The 5,090-nt window shown below is 37.9% G+C and overlaps 1 protein-coding gene across 2 annotated transcripts in view; it reads right to left on the bottom strand.

The window, feature by feature from the left end:
• Positions 1-4,351, bottom strand: part of LOC117125376 (3-oxo-5-alpha-steroid 4-dehydrogenase 1-like) — an 11,928-nt gene extending 7,577 nt beyond the window's left edge. The window contains exon 1 of one of the 2 annotated variants that reach the window (XM_033271867.1): positions 4,198-4,351. The gene's annotated coding sequence lies outside the window, so the exon portion shown is untranslated. Of the gene's footprint in view, positions 1-563; positions 698-4,197 lie in introns of those variants that run through there. The other variant, XM_033271870.1, reaches the window with a different exon arrangement.
• Positions 4,352-5,090: the final 739 nt, after the last annotated feature.

A 5,090-nucleotide genomic window follows, 5' to 3' on the forward strand; every position in this document is an offset into this window, starting at 1 on the left:
GGCTGACAGTGGCGTATCTAGAAGTCTTGAAATCTGTCTCTTATACACATCTAGATGTGTATAAGAGACAGCCCGGTGTACTGTCCAATCACCACCAGAAGGACCCCACTGGAAATAAGTCTTCTTCTAGACTTTCGTGGGCTATCCTTGGTGTTTACACCAAATAAATCCAATCCAATCCAACCAAAATAAATAAGTTCATTAATGATAAGATAATTTACTTTTTAAAAAAAATTTTAAAATGTACTTAAGAATGCAAACCAATGCTTTGTCACCTAGTTTATGGAGGTACAATACTATATAATGTATTATAACAGACTTGATAAATTAACAATTCTAATGATAAATATGAGCAACTTATTGAGAAATATATCTAATTCTAATTAAAGACCCAACCAATAATAACCACCTCCAATTAAAGACCACTTTTATGTATTCCCAAATCAACAAATATCTATTATCTTTATTATTCTAATTAGAGACCAAATTGACCATAGAAACACCCATACCAAAAGTAGTCTTTAATTGGAGGGGGACTTATATTAAATAATAACATGACCTACCATTTAACCTGAAACTCTCCTACTGTCTCAAAATGTGAAAGCAAAGATGACAGCTTACAATTAACCTAATGTACATAAGCCTACAGGAACCAGCAATATTATCACAAATCTATTGAATCTGATCTTAGATAATGAATGAGGTGACATGTGTGAATATCTCACCATCAAACAATAGCCAATACCAGCAACGCTAAGTTGTAATTGTGATACTACCGGTACTTATTACTGGTTGATTTATGCTAACAAAGAACCAACAATTGAAGGACACCTATTATTTAAGTGCTTAATTTAGGACTTAATTTGATCTAATGACACACTGTCTGGGTATCACTTAATAGTTACTGTAGCTCCCATTACTACTTTATCCAAATGTGTCCACATATTGTGAAAAGATACTACTGTAAAGTATTACCAGGGGCGGATTTAGTTAGGGAGGGGGCAGCTGGCACCCCCTCCCCCTTTTTGGAAGGTAAAGAAAAAATAAGAAAGAAAGAAAAAGAAAAAATTGATCACCCAAAATGCCTCAGAGGTTATTTTTGGGTGGTTAGAACACAAAAATTTCGCAGGGGAATTCCCCCAGACCTCATAGGGTAGTGTTATCTCGATTGGCCCCACTTTCGGGGCCCCACTTTCGGGGCCCCCCTTTCAGACATCTCTGGATCCGCCCCTGATTACTACTACTACTACTGATTTTAACCTGGTATTTCAGTGGGCACCATTTAAAAATATTTGAGAACCAGGGCACTAATTCAATACTTAAACTGAACACCAGATGAGAAAAACAGAGTTCAGTACTGTAATATAATTGGAACAAATGTTTAATATCAAAGAAAATCATGCATGAATAGATTTCAAATGCTTTAAAATTTGTTTAAAAGCTTGTTTATTTGTGCAGTGCCCTGACATAAAGAGTAGTAGCATATGTTAGACATGACTTTTTTTTTATAGCTTGTTTAGTGAACTTATTTTTCGTACCGCACCTTTAGGCTGTAATGATCAAGAGGAAATAGTCATTAAGAAACTGTACGTAGCGGTAGCTTTTACTACAAAAAAAAAAATGGGAATTCCGAAACTAAGCAATGCGTATGCGCAGTCACCAAATAACGTCCGTGAATTATCCATAAAAACACAGTGAGCATGCACTTGGAAATGCTAGACAGCCAGTGAGCATGTGCATTGAGCAAGTGACATTTTTGAGCCATGTCGAGCATGCGCAGTTACCAAAAAGACGTCTCAGGAACCAAATAGTGGCTGCGAAGAGGGTATGATTACCAACAAATCGTCTTAGGAACCAAACAGCGGCTGCGGAGAGGGGGAGAGGGTATGAAATGGAAACGGGAAAACTATATATGATATGGATGGAAAATAATGAGAACTCCAGCGGGTCGAAAGCTTCTATTTTGACTATCTTTACAGCCAGTTTATCAGTGTTTGTCAGGGGGAATTGTAATTAAATTATTGCAAAAAAAAAGTATATTAGTCTCTATCGTCGTACAGGCTACATACGTATACCTATGCATTGACAATCCCATAAAAAATAACCACAGAAACTAACAACACAACCTAGGGCCGACTATTAGCCAAGTAGTAGAGCCAGGGTATTCCGCATTTAATGTTCAAAAATACGGTGCCTTACGCTGAAGAAGGTTAGGGTTAGGCTAAATATTATCGAGATAACGTACGGTACCCAAGATTAAATTTAGGGGCGGATTCCGATTTTTCCGTTAGGAGAAGTGCATTTTGGAGGATGGTTTGAATTAAAACATTGAATTGAATTCTGAAGTCTGGTCTTTAGGGGCAAGGACTGGTTTCGGCCTGGGGAGGGGAAGGCCGAACTATCCCCCTATTCCAATGACTTCAAACCACTTAGTGAAACTAACTTCTACCATGGGGGAGGGGGGAGGCGTAAGTACCCCAACCCTGCCTCACCAAGCCTCATGACGATGTGGTTAAGATAAAAATTGAGAACTAATTATTTTTTTTAATCTGCTCCTGTAGGCCTAGTATAATTTCATGTAAAAATGTGTTAATGTTGTTAGGGGAAATGAATTAATTCTGAGCAGCTCTGCATCCTGAGCAGACATCCTGTATCCGTTATAGAAACCATACACGACATCATTCTGTGAACAATAGTAGCCTAAGAATTTTTATACATTAATATTATGTAAATCGCTCATTACCATTTACCTTCCATTTATGTCATCAGAAATGTCAGTGTAGCAACAATCCAGTGTTAATTCTGCGATTTAAAAACATAGGCCTACAATACAATACAACACGACTTACCGTCAAGAATATATGGCTTTTTGAGTAACATGACCTCCAGAAACTATGTTATTTCTGTTGGTTACGCTTCGCTGCTCAGCCTTGATTGTCAGTGATCGAAGATGTCTACCACAGCGTGAAAAAGGCGTATTGTTGGTACAAAATGCAATCTAGGGCCTAGACCTAAGGGTGTCTATAAAACGAAGACCGAAGACCCAAAAACAAAGACCCCTATTTTTTCTCTTTCATTTTGATGATAATACGCCAGGCTCTCACAAAATCCAAATTACGAAATTTTTTGGGCGTCTGTTGGTGAAATTTTCAAGGGTCTTCGTTTTATAGACACCCTATATGGGTGTCTACAAAAAAAAAGTCCGAAGACCCGAAAAATGAAGACCTCCAGTTATTTCTCAATTATCTTATTGAAAGACCCACATTTCTTTTCTTTCAATCATGATGAAAATAATGTTTTTAAATCAATTAATGCTATGTATATATAGTAAACTATTCGTCTTCTTAGCACATTGTTGCCTGAATCTGAGTCAATTGAAGGATTTACCCTTTATTCCAGTTCCAAAGCAGCAACCAATGTTGTACGTCCACGGCTGGTGGTTGAGCGCATCTTGGCGCTGCTACCCTCTAAACGAAAGTTAGGCTTGGCCAAGCGGTATGCATATTTTTGGGGCCTACAAAAACCTTGAATATTTCATTCATAACCTTGTTCCATGTTTTAAACAGTAAGAATGTGGTATAGTGAAGCATATGTGCAGCATCAGTCATTTGGTAGTGACACCAACATAGGATGGACGAGATAATTAAGGGTCTTTGTTTTATAGACACCCTATATGGGTGTCTAAAAACGAAGACCGAAGAACCGAAAAACGAAGACCCACATTTTTTTTTCTCCCAATCGTGATAAAATAATGAAATATGTACTTGGCAACTGTTTTATGATGATTTTGAAATACTTTCAATAAGATAATTGAGAAATAATTAAAAAATTAATAAAAAATACGGGTCTTCGTTTTTGGGTCTTCGGTCTTCGTTTTATAGACACCCCTAGGCCTAACTGATATAAGCCTAGCTAGGATCTGGCCTAGTCTAGAGTAGCTAGGATCTGGCCTAGTCTAGAGTAGAGAGTAGGGAGGCCTTATAGGCCTAAGCCTATCCTAGCTAGGCTACCTGGGCCTAGCTAGGCTACCTAGCTAGGGCCTTGGCTTGCTAGCCTAAGGCTAGGCTTAGCCTAGCACTAGAACCGGCGTTTCTCATTTAACTAAAATAGTAGCATAAATGACAAGGCCTAACGAACGATATACATATAAATACAGTATATAAAACACAGCATAAAGTCAATATGTAAAAATAATACCTTGGATCAACCTTATCCCGAATGTTTTTTGTAGGCCTAGCCTCGACAGACAACAAATGCATGCGAACACTCCGCTCAGCAGTTGGTAGGTTGTTGTTTGAGGATTAGTGGTCGTGTTGGTTGCTAGAATAGCTTCTGATGAGTCGATGATGGTGATTCGTCGATGACACACCGCTAAGTTTCAGATAACGTAAACGTACCATACCTTCACTTTTTGTTAGTGAGTGACAATATGCCCACACCACATACCCATACTGTTATTTATATTTTAGGTGAAATATTATATTAAGTGTGTCTATAAAACGAAGACCGAAGACCCAAAAACGAAGACCCCTATTTTTTCTTTTTTATCTCAATCATAATACACCAGGCAGTCACAAAATGAAAATTACGGAATTATTGGACGTCTGTTTGTGACCAAGGGTCTTCGTTTTATAGACACCCTGGGTGCCTACAAAACGAAGACCGAAGACCTATAAAACGAAGACCTACGATTATTTCTCAATTATTTCATTGGAAGTATTTCCAAATCATCATAAAAATATTCCCAGGCACATATTTCATCAGAATAAATTGAGGAAAACAAAGAAATACTTACCCTATATGGGTGTCTATAAAACGAAAAAAAAAAATTATCTTATAAACTGCTCAAATTTTTTGTCTCAAATTGCATAAACTGTTCATTTATACAAAAAGGGAAAATTAAACAACAAGGCACGATTCGAATTCACGGCCTCCCTTTATCAAAAACACGGCGTTAACCAACAGCGACGTGTCCTGTTAGCGCTAGTGGTAGTGATTAATAGCAATTATGAACCGCCCAGAAAACCCATAGGTTTATAACTTACGCCAGTTTGTACCCAGGCGCGTAACAGGGGTCTTGGGTCATGGGG

This window comes from Anneissia japonica, unplaced genomic scaffold (genome assembly GCF_011630105.1).
Source record: "Anneissia japonica isolate Jap-2015-1 unplaced genomic scaffold, ASM1163010v1 scaffold2003_len1103335_cov173, whole genome shotgun sequence".
Classification (NCBI taxonomy): domain Eukaryota; kingdom Metazoa; phylum Echinodermata; class Crinoidea; order Comatulida; family Comatulidae; genus Anneissia; species Anneissia japonica.